Genomic DNA, 15,658 nt, shown 5'->3' with positions numbered 1-15,658 from the left:
GATGCATTTCAAAGAGTAATTTGACTCCATCCTGTTTTTTCTAGTCTTCCCCATCTTAGGAAATGGCACCAACTGTTCAAACCTGAAAAGCCTGCGGTCAATCTTGAGTGCACCTGACCCCCAAATCCAATCAATTCCAGACCTTTTAACTCCACTTCCAAATGACACATTTAATATTCTCCCTGCTCCAATTGCTCTGCCAACACCCTCCTCTAGCCACATCGCATTGTCCCAGTTCTTCGGTGTCCTAACCAATCAATCCCCCAACTCCACTCCAGCATCCCGCTACAAGACACTTTTCGCAGAGCAGCCATATTCCATATATAGTCTACATGTTCCAACCTCTCCAACTTCTTTTCCTGCCCATCCCCCCCATCCTTCACTCACTACAATGCACTGAACCCTCTAGTCCCCCAGCACACAAAGTTGCTCCCACACTGGGGTTGTGCTGAATAAAATGGTTCAATCTGTCTAGAATCTTCTCCAGACTTGTTGCACAGAGAGCTCTTTCTTAACTTTCAGTCCAACTTAAAATCACCTCTTCAGAGAAGCTTTCTCAAGCCATGCAATCTTGGCCTCCGAGTTTTGTTATTCAACTGCCCTTATAGAATTTTATTTATGGCCTTTATTTTCTCCCTAACACTGGGAAGGTCCTGGGGACTGGGACCCTATCTATCTTATTCTTCCTATATCCCGCACAGTTGTCTGACGCCATAGCGGGTGTTCAGTAAATATTAGTTAAATGACTGAACGAGCACATTAGGAGAAGTTATACAGGTCTGCTAAGAGCAGATGCCTACTGCTTTCAACAGGACTTTACAGAATAAACAACGAAAATATAAACTTCGGGGGGGGGGGAACCACGTTTTTGTGAATCAGATGACTTGAAGATTACTTTTAAGGGTACTTTAAAATCTGTTAACGTGTGCATAATAGTGTTCTGTCCCCACTTTTCATGTCAGAACTTCAAAAATGGTCCACAGGCAATGGTGAGGCCCAAGTCTGGAGGGTCTTCAACAGTGAGAGGCTAAGGTACCACATGAGAGCCATATGCCACCAAACTCAACTCCTTTGAGAAGAAGAACACCCAGGAGATGCTGTTTCATACGATTCAAAAGCAAAGAACAACTCACAGACACTGACCTTGAAGCTGAGAAAAGCTTACTGTTTCGTACAGGTGTATAAATCAGTGGGAAATTAGATGCCACTTCTTCATGTCCTAAAGTTTCACTAGCAATAAATGACAAAGGTGGCTGAAATGTTAATACAGCTGATACAAAGCACCCACGTTAAAATCCATCCACTTCACTAGCACTTCAGTAAGCTATGTCCTATTCTGAACTATAGAGCTCCTGAAGAAAACATTTTCCAGCAGCTGAAACTCCAGAGGAAGATCCTCAATTGACATACAGATGAAGTAAGTTGAACACAGCGACACTCAACAAATGCAAAATAACAGGCCATTCATTGACTCTGTTGAGTTCTGAGTATCTATAAATATATTTATATGTACATGCGTAGGTAGGAATCTAATTTTATACAAAATTTGCATTTGTGTGGGATTCTGTTTGTTTGCTTTTTGGTTCTGGGCTCCCTCTGAAACAACAAGCCATTCAGCGAGGCCCTCCAGAGAGTACAGAGCAGAAACATATTGCTCTTGGCCTCTGGACTGTCCCTTCCCGCTTGTGTGAAAAGCCTGTGTTGACTGTACTGGAGAAAAAAAAATTAAAGGAAAGAAAAGTCCTACTGTTGTAACTGTGCCAAAAAAGTATAAAGAAACAAACCCAGATGCTAGAATTTGAGGCATTTCCTCTGCTATGTGACTATGTCCTTTAACTGAAGGTCAAAAGAACATTAAAGGGCTTAAATATTTGAAAGCCCGAAGTGGATATTTTGGGGGCTTTCTCAGTTTATGCACACCCGTGACACAGTTAGCTGACATTTAACAAGCAGAATTTATTCGGCAGCATTTAAGGAAAATCCTAGTATCATTTTCAAACATGATTTATTTCCATTTCCAGTGCTTTATATTAACAGATTGGTTCATTTCCCTGACAGCCTAGGTCTTTCCAAAATGCCAGTAAGTGAATAAAGTCATTCTTAAACCCAGTGCACATTTATTACCTCCCAACCACTCGATATTTCTATGTGTTATAATCTGATAGCTTTTTTCCCCCTAGGGACATTCATTTATTTTTTGATGCTACAGATAATATAAATAATGGGAGATGTAATCATTTTATTTCTCTTCTTAGGAGGTACTTTGACATAGAGTTAGAAAAGACCTCAAATGTATTTTCTGGTAATAGAAAACAGTGCCTTGGCCCAAGGGAAATATAACAAGATCAATCATGAAACACTATGTTAAGAAAATGTACATCAAAAGGGCCACCCACCATTTCATTTGGTGATATGACTCATATCAGTTAGTTTTAAAAACATTTGAAACAAAGGGATCCTTTTAAAAGAGGGCAAAAAAATTGATGGAAAAAGTGTGACTGAGGATTTGAATAACACAAAACCAAGATGCATCAAGTTAGTGCACAATTTAATTAAAAATTCCTCTGAAATGAACAGTGACACAACAATAAGCTATGGCAAAAATGTCATAATGATCGCACATCAATTGGGAGGACAGTAGATTACACAAGCGTTCCTACTGCAGAGGCCCAAGAGGCCAAATATGGAAGCTCCTGGGAAACACTATTTCACTTAGGGTGGTCCAGAATGGCCAATCTCAGAAATTTGGAGACCTTCACCCTATGCTGATCCTTCCTAACCTTTTTCCCTAGAATTCTCCTTCCCATATATAGAAAATTAAAACAAAATAGTTTGCAAGCTAACAGCCACTCTCCTTTTGTTTCCTGGAATTCTGGGTTACTTGCTGGAATGTTTTACATAATTCTGTTGGGAGTCATCATGGTTACTAATGGACATACCATCTAACCATGACCCGTAGCAGCTCTTGTCTACTCAAAGGGAGACAAGCTTTCTAACTTGTTGCTCTAGAGATGTCAACAAAAGGAAGACAATTTTCAACTTTATCTCTCATATTTCCTTTGCTACCCAGTAGGGTCAGCTGCACTAGTGTGCGGGAAGCAGATAGACAACATAGTTTAATAGCAAAGTTGGGTGTGGTTGTTATGGTGATAAGGGAAATGAAAGTGGAAGGAGTTTGAATAATATTTATTTGAAGAGTCTTGCCTTGCTCTCTATAAGCTAGTCACAAAGTACATAACATTACATTAATCGTTAAAAAGAACCGTGGTGATATGTAGCCAAGGGGTAGGTTCTATAGCAAACCATCAAAGACAGGCAAAAATTTCAGGAAATAATCAGAGAATTTAACAGCATTTTCATCTCTGTCATATTTAAAAACCCATAGGTAACTGTAGACATACATGTGTCAGGTAAGAAAAAATAATCACATGGTTATAATTACTGCCATGTACTAACTTCCACACCATATGTATGCACATGTGCATACATACATGCAATTAGATATATTCATGCAGACACAAAGGACATGTGTGTACACAATGTATTTTTTGGGTACAGAAACTACACACACGCACAGGTTACATGATTTTTTTTTTTAACAGAAAAAAATATTTTCTGTGCACAAGAACACACACTATTAGAGAACACTGGGATATGCTCTTCAGACTAAAGATACTTGCTTATGTGCTACATATCCAAAGGACCCTCGAGGAAAGCATCATCCTAAGTCTTGAATTTAGGCAGATACAAAGCCAGGCTGGGAGGCAGAGATAACATGTTTGGAAGTTCTCTGTCTCACCCCGACAGAACAGAAACAAGTTGCCCTCAATCAGAAAGTTCCATGGTGATTAGCAATTGGAACGGCAAAGGCACTGAGAACATCTAAATGGAATAAAACTGTATTTTGTTTTTACTACCACCGCGATAAATATCACTTTAAAAATTACAGGCCAGGTGTTTAGGAAGTTGAAGAACCTCACTAATTGCCTGGGTCTGGTGGAACACAAGTGAGGCTGTAAGGTCTTGATTTGTGCCTCACAAGGAAGCAAGCCAGGCACTCTGAGGCTGTAGCAGAACCGCCCTGCAGGGCCGGGTCATCAGTGTGCCTGCTCAGGGCGGTTTCAGGAAGCTTCCGAAGCCACTGAAAACACACCTCTGCCGTGAGCTCCAAATGCATCAAAACTCTGAAGCAAGTGTCCTTTCATGTCCAGTGTTGCAAAAACACACCCTGATATTTATAAAAAGCTCTTTGAGGCAGCAGGAACCATAAACAAGAATCTTTTATATAAAAATATAAACAAGATCAGAGTGAATTCTCGACAATTTTAAAACTTTCTTCTGTTACAGGACAACCAGCGGCCTTACTGAGCTTTCTAATTTTCAGGAATTTTAACAGAATACGGGGACAGATTTTGAAGAGAAAAAATATTTCATTTTCCAAACCAAGGGGAAAAAAATGAAAGTACATGGATAAACTATGAACTCATTTTACTGACTTGCAGCCTTTTCTGTCTGTAAAACTTGGATTTATCTTATTTACAGATAAATATAAAGCTACATTAACAAAAAGAAAGTATCAATTTTTAAAGATTATTAAAATTCCTGTATTGTTCTTTTGTTATTTGGACAGGAAAAGAAAGGCTACTGATAAGGAGCAAACACTTTACTTGCTTTTCGGGAAATAAAAAAAAAAAAATTCCAATGACTGAGAAAAGAATAATGAAGTGTAGGAAAACTAGGATGTTCTCAGCCAGAAACAAAAACCATCCACAACTTAAAGGAACATTCCAGTCTCTTAAAAACTTACACAAGCATTAATTCACCACATGTTAATTCCTGCCCTCTTCCAACTTGACCAACACTACTTGGAACTGTTACTTCCTCCTGATGCAAGAACACACACAACAGTCTGCAAATCAGAAGCAGGAAGAGGCCCTATGAAAAAGGAGCTCCCAGCTTTTGATGTACCAAAACCGACGTGGTGAACTCCCTCTTTTATCTTAGAGACTATGCACCATTAAAAGAATGGTCCCGTAAGTTTTCAAATAAATTACTCAAATGCCAAGAAAAGCATGCTTAGTGAAGGTCAATATGAACTAGGGAATCTATCAAGTTTTACTTTTACTAGAATATTTGTTTTAAAAACAAGTATTGGATACTGGTGCTCTCCACAACCTGTCTTGAGAAAGTTATGCATTTCATGAAGAAAGCAGGCACTAGTTTCCAGAAACAAACAGAAAAACCTATAAATCATAAAGTAGCTTTTGAACTTATTAAAATAACCTTTTAACTTTTGTTTAGCAGTCATTCTCTAGAATGCCTACCACACATACTATGCCCCCACTAGAGTTCTCAGGGTGAAGTCCTTCCCATGTCACCTGGACTACCCCTGTGCAGCTGGGCCAGCCCCCGCACAGCCAGGAAGAGGCAGGATGGACTTCAGGGAAGCCTGCTCCATCCTGAAGAGCTCTCTTGCTGCTGGGAGGAAGTCCTTCAAGGGGAATTTCACAATAAGGAAAAATTACGATTGTTCCTAGACTATACATTCTGATGGTTAAGAGAGAAAGATGATGCTAGGTTTTTTGAGGTGGGAGTAAGTGGAAAGAAAATGGGGTGGCCACATAGGAGTAAAGATAAATTCGACAGTTTTCACAAATTTTACCCAAGGCTCACTGTTTCAACTTTCAACAAGAAGTAGAAGGCATTGTAGCTCTGCCAGTCACATATTCATATGTGATGTGTGCATTCAGCCCTGTCTCCTGTGACTAGTAAAGAGGTTTGGAAAAAAGAGAAACACTCTTTATTCAAAGACGTTTTCCTTCTTGGATGACCTCTTAATCAAGGTACTAGGAAAGAGATAATAATGGCAAGACTGGGAAAAGGAAAAAACACAACACCTACCAAAAATCCTTACCTATACAGGTAACATTGTAAGATACAAAAACATGTGAAATGATCATTTTTTGATTGAATACAAATTCCTGCTAAAGTGATTAAATTCTCAAAAGTTTTGTGACCTTCCTTTTCAACAGACTTCTTTTTACCCATCAGCAGACTATAAGCCACCAAGCTTGCCTGAGTTGTCCTAAATCCCAGATTAAGGTTTTGGTCACTGACTACACTAATTTATGAGGTTTTAAAGACATTGAGTCGAGGAATAACAACTGATCATCCACACCCCCTTGAAGGGTGCTGAAGACAGGCCGCGTCTCTCCAAGGTAGGGACCCTGCTGTGGGGTTCCCCTTGCCAGCAGTTCAGAAGGCCTCCTGGGCTGGAATTCCAGAGTCTTTGCTCATGTCAGGAAAAACCTTTGTGGAGGACCAGGGTTTAGCCGGATACAGCTGGGCAAAGTAGCAACTCTGTGTGATAGGGTACATGCCAAGCCCCCGGGAGTAACTGAGAGGTCACCTACAGCCAAAATCAGAACCCACAAACACGCAAGGACTGCTCGGGGCAACCCAAAGCTGTAACATTAACGTGCTGAAGTCATTCTTAGACCAATTTAAGGGTCCCACTTAGGTAGAAATACAAAGTTTTCAGCCTGGTCCCCAAAGAATACCATTTCTGTGGCTGAAGATTATCAGGTTGTTTTTTCTTCCTTTAACAAAAACAGTAAATGGGTTTTCAAAAATACATACTAAGTACATGGTATCTAATCTTGAAAGAAAGCATATTATCGTAGAAAAAACTGTTCACCTATAATTCTGTGGCTTCTTTACTAACCTGGAATTGGGATAGGAAGAGAACAGACAAGTCTGGGTGAGGTACAAAGTAAACGTAGGGGAAAATCAATAAATGGTACAGAACTTTACTATCTACATGTAACTATATAGAAAGCATCATCGTAAAGAACAGATTACAAAATTTTTACAATTATATTCTGTAACCAAATGGGACTGAATAAGTTGCTCCTGTACACCCCCCCGCCCTCTCTCTCAGTTGCCTCAGTTCCTCCCCGCTCTTAGCTTTGGGATAGAAAATATTTCATTGTGACTTTTTTTGGTTGGGCACAAGAAATCACAACAACCAGAAGGTCACTGTATGACTTCCAACAGTTAAAATGCAGGTATAATTATTCAAACAACTGCTCCTCTCCAACTGGTCTTATGCCAAGTTCCTTAAGTTTCCTGTTTTTATTTCCCAGATATTTGAAACTGGTTTCCGCCTTTTGGTAGCCTCTTTGAACCCCCCCCCCCCACCAGTTATGAAGACATCAAAACAACAGTTTGTGCCCTAACACAAGATTCTAAAATACTGATTTAGTTGTCAACCTAAGTAAAAAGTCTACTACTTGTGAAAGTAAATAACTTACTCTAGTTTCTTTCCCCATGATATTGCTGGAGTTTAAAATGAAATATGTGTATTTAGATTTCCAAGTCATTATCTATCTTCCAAAAATGGGAAAGATTTATTATCAATCTGTAGTTGTTTTTTACAAGTCCAGGAGGACAGCAATACAGATTCAAAGTATGTACCAGCTTGACTACCTTAATGGAATAAGAATCCTTAATGGCAGTTGGACAGCTAAAGGAAAAATCAAAATCAGCTGGGACCATGATAAGGCGTATTTTATTCACCTGGGAGGCAAGGTTAACTATGTTTTCTGTATTTGGTCAAGGGGAGGGTCCATGTTTACCAACTTTATGAACAAGGCTAACTGAATTCCTCTAAAATAAAAATTTCCAACAGTTTATATGAGCTAAAGTTTTGCATTTCAGATGGGGCTAGCCTAGGAAAAAACCAAAAACCAGAATGCAGGATATTAGGTAATGAAGCACATGACTGACTTAACAGTCAGGACTAGAGCACACCAAGTTCTGCAGCACAAAGGTGTGGTCCTTGCAGCAGACTGCCGTCTTCAGGATAAATAAGAACCGGAGTTTGAGAGGTTATCACCTTCTTTTTTCTTCTTCCTCTTTTTTTTTTGCTAATTAAGTACAAATATGTCCTATTACCAAGGATTAAAGATCAGTAGTACAGAATATCATCAAGAGCTCCCCAAATATTTTCCCCCTATACTTCTTAAACCTCATAAAACATACAAACATCACCCAATTTCCAGCCTTTCAACCAAATGATATGGTACTAATAAACTGTAAGGACAGCCTCATAAATTATTATGCTGTGTAATAATCTCATAGTGCACAGCAGTTAAATTTTGGGGAAACAATGTTTGACTCTCAGTATATCTGATCCTGTAAATTACTTAGCCCACTAGCTCAGTTTTTCTATAATTAATACTGTATTACACAAGACTTTGGGATGGCATATAATATACCATGCAGGAGGATCAATTGTAAAGAGAAAATCCAGACATAAATCCAAAAATCCATGTCCATAATCCATAGACATATTTCTCAAGTTTAGCTATGATCAAATGGGTCAACTTATAAAAAGGGTCATTTCCACTGAAAACAATCTCCCCAGCATCCAAGTCTTGGGATTTAGTTTATTCCTTACCACATGATCCTATACAAACATACACCATGAAATGTTTCAATTGGGTCTTAATTTCTTTTAATATTTACTTGGGGAAAATATTTTTTACTGCATAATGAAATCATTACTATATATTAATATTTGAAGTAAAGCAATTTATAACATATGTTATGTTTTTAAAAACAATGAAACTAGTAGAAATCAAAAGTAAGTTCTAGAAAATGACTTAAAGACCAGATGTTTTCTTCCTGCCTGCACAACAAATCCATTTCTCTGTGCACGGAGACAGATTCAGAAACCCTCTATGGCTTTGCTACTCCAAGTGTGATGAACAAACCAGTGGCAACCATTTCTCCTGGGGTTTCTTGCAAATGCAGGTTCCCCAATCCTACATGAGTCCTGGTAAATCAGGATTTCCATGGTACAGCTAAACTCTCTCAAGGTTAAGAAACCTAGAAGATTCTCTCTGTGCATGACACCCAGACCTCACATGCACCTGGAACACTGTGGGAGCAGGGCTGGGTGGAGCTGGGGGTATCTGTCACCCCTGTACTTTTACAGCTCAGTGTCCCCATGCAGCACAGTCCCTGTGGCAAGAGGGAATTTCTGTTGCACTGTCTCAGAGACGGAATGACTGTTCTATGACATGCCCAGCACCATCTGATCACACATTTTCTTCAGAGTTTTTTTTTTTTTTTTTTTTAATGAGTATCCCTCCCTCCCTGCTCACACCCACACCCACAAGACCAAACAACTTTTGAGGAAAAACGTTCTATGAACTTAGGCAAACTGTCCTGTTTCTTTCTAACTGCTAATTACATTTTTGTCTACTAACACACTGTGCAGCTGGCATCAGGAGTTAGAATATGTGACTTGGCCACATACGGCCAAGGCTGTACCGTAGGAAGTGCACACCAAGGAAAAGCCAACAACCAGAATAAACCTTAGCACTCACTCCTGTGTGGGGGAAAAAACGTAAAAAGCTAAAACTGGAATAAGAAACTCACAAAGTATTAACATTTCCTTAAGGAGGATTGAAATACTAAGTTTAGAGCACAGAATAATAAAAGTTAAAGCTCTGAAGCAAATGTTGTTTAGGTTCGTAGAAGCGGAAAGAAAAAGTCTATGAAATAGAAGACATTTGTCTCTGTGTCATAATTAGTTTTGCTTCAGAGAATATAGCCATACAATGCGGAATCAAACTTCCTTTAGTTTTCAGCAGCCGGGGGAAAAAAAAAAGATATGAAGCTCCATATAAACAAATTCTTTATTTTCTTTCTAACCTTTGATTTCTACTTAAGTGAATGTAATTTTACGCAGTTAAAGTTTCCAGAGTAGAAAAATGCTTAGAAATATCATGAGACATTTCCAACATGTCTTTAAAAAAAAATTGAAAGGAAGCTTTGAGAGGATCTAGAATGTGATTCAATTAATGCATCTGCACCTTTAAGGCCATTTAGAGAAAGGCCCATCCATTAAAGGGAAAACAAATTCAAGGGGTAGACTCTGAGGGGAACAGGCACAGAGCATGTGCTCAATATATACTTTTTGGAGGAATGAATGAATGAATTACTGTTAAAATGAAAGGAGGTTCCTCAGAAGGTAGCTGTAGCGAATCCTGAGGGAAGGATTCTTCTGGACTAAATGAGACTCTGACTAGGCTATTTCTTTACCTTTGCATTTAATTATTTGAGTATGTCCATGCTCCTACTCTGAATGGCTCTAATCTCGGCTATCAGTCTGATCAGCTCATCTACAGTCACTTGTAAAGGCTTTCTCAAACAAGGGAATACAAATTAGTCAATGAATAATTAATTAAAACAACATATTCCAATTTATACATCCCAGTTTCATGAGGGCCCACAGCACGTTCCAGGCTGTGGTCAGCAATGGTAAGAGTGTTTGGGCTTCCTTCCACGTTATCATTGAGCCCTCCACCATCCTGCCGCATCTCACGGGTCCTTTCAGCTTACTTCTGGTGCCCTGGCAGTGCCAGTTACTTTTTCCCCCATTATCCACATTATTGCCACCGTAATCTTCGTTACAATGCCCATACTCTGCACCTCACTTGTGTACTCAAAAGGCACTAACAGCAGTCTCCCTCTGAGAATGACTCACAGGTCCTTATCATCAGCTCTGATCTCTGAGTTGCAGACCCATAACACTCATCTTCCTCCTGATTCTCCATAGATACCTCAAACATAACAAAACAAACTCAATATTCCCCTCATTCTACCTCCCATAAAGCTGCTCTCCTTGTATCCTAGTAAATGACACGACGATCTACCCAGCTCATCACTGTCACCATGGCCCTCAAGCATCTAGCTGGCCAACCACCCCTCCTTCCCGGATTCTGGGATACTCCCCCTAACACATTCCCCAAGGCCAGTGTCACTACAGCTGCTGATTTGAGGAATTTCTTCCTAGCTTACCCCTCCATCCACCCTCTCTTTTCTATCTCCAAAATTGTTTCCAAACTCTCCTTTCCCTTCTGTTGAACCAACCCATCATATTTCTGAGTTGGACTCAGTGCCCAATTCCTCCACTAAGTCTTCCTTGATTTGTCCTTCTTAAGAATGTATAACAATTCTATGTGTCCACTCAATATCAGACAGTGACGGAAAATATCACATGTCAATCTCTGATTGTCTTTTCTCTAAATAAGAAAATCATTTAACAGAGCCTAAAATTATACACAATCTAACATTACCTCTAAGTTCTCTTAGCTAAAACGAGAGGGATTTCTAAACCCCAAGTGTCTTCTTCCTTTTGTAAAATGTTCATTGTGCAGCTCTGAATAAACACCACCTAATGAATACTCTCACAGGAATCCACATGACAAGTGATGTAGCAATGACTAAAAAGCACATTGAGGAACACAGTTTACGGATCCCACACAGCTATGCCTTTGGCTATTCAAGGCCTGGTGACAAATCTTGAATTTATTACAACCATTTTGAATTTCAGTAATTCTTAGAAAATAAAAGTCATTGATCTCAACTTGGAGCCATATGCATATTTACACATCCAACTTATTCACTGTGTCATGAAGTCTTAAGTATTGACTGACTTTATCTGCAACTGCCATACCACGAGTGGCCCCTCGAGAAAACCCTGCAGAGAATGGTGCTACTTTGCTCGTTTGGGCCCTTCTTCTGACTCCTGGTGAGCAATTTAACTTTTGTGGAGCTCAGTCTAGTACATACCAAGTCAGGGCTGCACTGGTAGAGTGACATACAAGATTTAAGATCAAGGTGAAGTGACTGAGAGATTTACTCCCTTAGTCAAACTTCTTTCTTGGGGAAATACAGTTATTCTGATAATCATCCCATTCAAAGTCATGGCTGGCTGTGAACCAGTATCCTCGGTGTTTGAGATAAACTGATTTTGCAATAATGCATTCCTATATTTTAGGAAAGAAAATATTTGGTAAAATCCAGGACTCACATGTTCCCTCTTAAGTGAATATAATACACAAGATCCTTTTCAATGCCCAGAAATGGCCAGTATTCTCCATACATCTATAAATATGACAAAGATATGCTCAACAAAGAATTTCATAGTTTTTTTAAAATGCTGTAGCTTATGTTAGAACTCACTTCCAGAATTTACACCCACAGCACAGAAGTGGACCTCCATGTTTTCTCATTATGCTCCGGCAAGCATCCTATCCCTCCCACACCACGGCCAGCACTGCTCATTTTAATACTATAAAAACTGCCCCAAAGAACAGTCTTCAAAGAAAGGCTTTATTTGACGAGACCAAGCCCTTCACCTTTCCCTAAGAGACCACTGGAACCAAGTCTAAATTTAGCAGATCATCCATCATCAATGGACTCTTATCCTCACTTGGCTCTGCAGAATCCTCCACGCCCTGCACTCTCCCCTCCCAACCTTCTACTGTGCCTTCTAAGACTCACAGTCTGTCATCACTCAAATTCCCTCTGCCATCATTCTCCTCTCCAGATATTCCCTTCACTTTCGTGTGCTAATTGAAACCAGCCTACTCTACTAAATTTTGTCCCAAGAAGCCCTTGTGGGTGGGGATAGCTCCATCTCCCACATTCCATAAGTCCTGGGGGTGGGGCCCATGTCCTCTCTGTTCTCATTGCCACTTTCAGATCATTCTTCTCCTCTTTACAAAATAAAACCTTGTTCACACGAAACATGCAATCAGATGATGTCATATCTGCTTATAGTTCTTGCATTATTGACAGAACTTCTGCTCAGTTGCTGTTACTCATTCTGGCGACTTCATCATCAGGCTGGGCAATCCAGTCTGGCTCAGCCATCTGACCTCCCACTTCCAAAGACCTTGTTCCCCACCCCTCTTCAACACTATGCCCAGGGTCATCTGGATAAAGTCCTCATCACAACCAATATCATGTCCATCTCTGAATCTTGACTACAAATTCATGCCCACTTCCTTAGCTCTCTCCCCATCCAACGATTCAACTCCACCACCTCTTCACTGACCCTATAGCTTATTCACAAAATGCATGGTCAACCACCATAAGTACTCTCTTACATAATCTTTAATCTCCATGCTTTTCTCTTTGTGTTAGATTTAGAAAAATCCTAACCATGGTTAAATCCACCTCGCCATCTGAACCAGGGCTAGAGAAAAGTACACAACTGTACCATCTGCTCTTTTCAAATTTATAACCACTAACACAAGTAAGCCGGCAGCACTAGCAGGTGACCCCAACACATCTCCCTAATAAGTTTTCTCTTGCTGAGATGTCACTTTTACATTTCCCTCTCCCTCCTCAATTTGTCACAACTTTTCTTCCAGTTCAATGTCAGCTGATGACCTTGTTTTACACATCTCTAAGAAACAGAAACAATTTTGTTCTTCATCCTCCTGAAAGACTTTACTCCTACAATCATCTCCTTTCTTACATTAACTGGTTTCTCCCATTTTACTACATCCCTTACGTCATCATTCAGACATTCTGCAATATCGCCCATATTTTAAAAAATTCCCCACAACTCTCTAACACCCTGTGTTCAGCTCCACTTTATCACAAAATATATTAAGGGCATTTTCCCATTTCTATTATTTGCACTATTGTTCTACTATTTTAGGTTAGAGACCCTAGAAGCATCTTTGTGTATTTTCAGCTCTTCCTTATCTGGCAGCAGATACTGTAGGCTTTTCTATCAAGATGGTGTGCGTCCACCTCTTCTTTGCCATTTCCCTGCTCCCCTCTCGTCTCCGGTGACATTATATCTAAATAACTAAAACAGCTTTCCAATGAGCCTCTGACTATACTATCTCCCTCTGCTAATCCAACCACATCCCCCCGCAGCTCCACTCTACTTAACACTGATTTTGCCATGCTCTGCTTCTCTCTGCTCATAAACTTAAAATGATTTCAGATGGCTCATGTTACCGGGCTTACGCTCCCTGCACCACATAGAAGACATTTCATAATTGGGTCCATTCTGCCTCCTCATCTTTATTTCCTATTATCTAACAACATAAAACCTTATGCTTTTAGACTAGCTTCCCAAGTGTCTTAAATATAACTCATGCAAATCTCAATTCTACATTTTACCCTTTTGTCCACATTGTTCTCCTTCCTAGAATCCATCACCATCCAAATTCTAAATTGCTCAGACTCTACCTCCTCCAGGATACCTTATCATACCCAGACCCTGTAGCATTCCATGCCTCCACTGCTATTAATGACTTAATTATACACAGTTCTGCACATTCACCAATGTTTCATATGTATAATATACTTGAATGTAACTAGGGCTTCCTCCTTCCAAACTGTATCTCAAAAAAGGGAAATCCGCTAAATACTGACTTCTTAAAAAATCCTGAAAACCATAGGGTGCTTCATTTTGAAAAGCAAAATACTATTTGTAGAAAAAACATTAACCTTAAATGATCTCAACCAATCCCACTTTTGGACTACATAGAGGTCACCTGACAGACCCATTTAAAAAAAAACCAAAAAAAGGTTAAGAGATTTAATTAGTTACAATATTTATTCCCAAAAGAATGATCTCAAGATGGGAAGTATTGAATCTTGTAAGCATCCTTTTTAGCATCATTTAAAAAATCAATGCAATTAATCTGTGTATTGTAAAGATCATACATATACCTAACTAATTAAATATGCAACTTTCTAGTTTTATATGGAAATATATTTTGGTTTTGGAACGAAGCCTCTTGTGATAACTCAGACCAAAATCAGCTGCCTCTCCAACATCTCAGATTGTAGTGAAGAAGGTGTGCTGGGAACAGGAAGTTAGATGATGCAGAAGGCTGCTGAGCAAAGGCAGTGACTGTGATGCATCTGAACACTTGAGTAAGACAGTTTTGTGAAATGTAAGGTCAGCAAAAAACTAAAAATCTGAATTGCTGCACTTTATAGAATGTGATATTAAATATGTGTGAGCAATCTATTTAAATAGACATTTAACCACTTCATCTATATCCCTCAAAGTTGATATACTGAGGCTGACAAAACACCCTGTAGGGGCTAGCGGCATCACTGGGGTCAGGAGAGCACAAAAAGCCCCAAGACAATAAAAATGGGCTGGGAAACTGATGATGTTGTCTAACACCATGATGTGGTTGACAGAAGGATCATGTGTCACTTAATGATGTTTTGGTTGACAAGCCACTTTGGTCCCCACAGATCCTAGGTGTGCAGCAGGCAGGACCCTATGTCGTTTCCACAGCTACAATCACCTAACAAATCCCCATCGTTAGGTGACAAGGATTGGACTTTACATGAGTCAGTTCTAAGTTGGTCATGTGTGTCGAGCTCAGTTTTCAATTTTCAAAATTAAGGACTTTGACTTTAGCTAAGACTCTCTGCAGTCCTAAGCTTTTATTTCTATTATTTTCTACTATATTCTTTTTCTAGGATTCAACAGCACTGGTAGCTGCAAGGAAAAATGCTATTTTAAAGGCTATTGGAAATCTCTTCCTCTTTATTACCACTGAATAGGACTTGGAAACGTAAAACAATTCAAAAGCCTCAGTCCAGATCTACTGTCCTTACGAGATTGAATTTTGGAATTTCTAAGCTTAATCTCTAAACTCTTTATCTTAGAATGGCATCATTTCAGAGTTTAAAGGCATATGTAAGAAACCTTCATTTGCCCTTTTTTCCCCAAGAAGAACCTGGGGATGAAGAGATTGTTTAATGCTGTAAGGGGATGGACTGAGACCCAAGCCCAGGCCTTACCTTTTGC

At 39.5% G+C, this 15,658-nt stretch overlaps 1 protein-coding gene across 2 annotated transcripts in view; it reads right to left on the bottom strand.

Annotated features, from left to right (window-relative positions):
- The window catches only part of CRIM1 (cysteine rich transmembrane BMP regulator 1), a gene marked incomplete at both ends in the record, with an annotated part of 169,664 nt that overhangs the window by 116,622 nt on the left and 37,384 nt on the right, over positions 1-15,658 (bottom strand). The gene's annotated exons all lie outside the window — the stretch shown is intronic.

This window comes from Talpa europaea (assembly GCF_964194135.1).
Source record: "Talpa europaea genome assembly, chromosome: 6".
NCBI lineage: Eukaryota > Metazoa > Chordata > Mammalia > Eulipotyphla > Talpidae > Talpa > Talpa europaea.
Note: the sequence above shows the minus strand (reverse complement) of the source record. Positions and strands in the feature narration are given on the sequence as shown.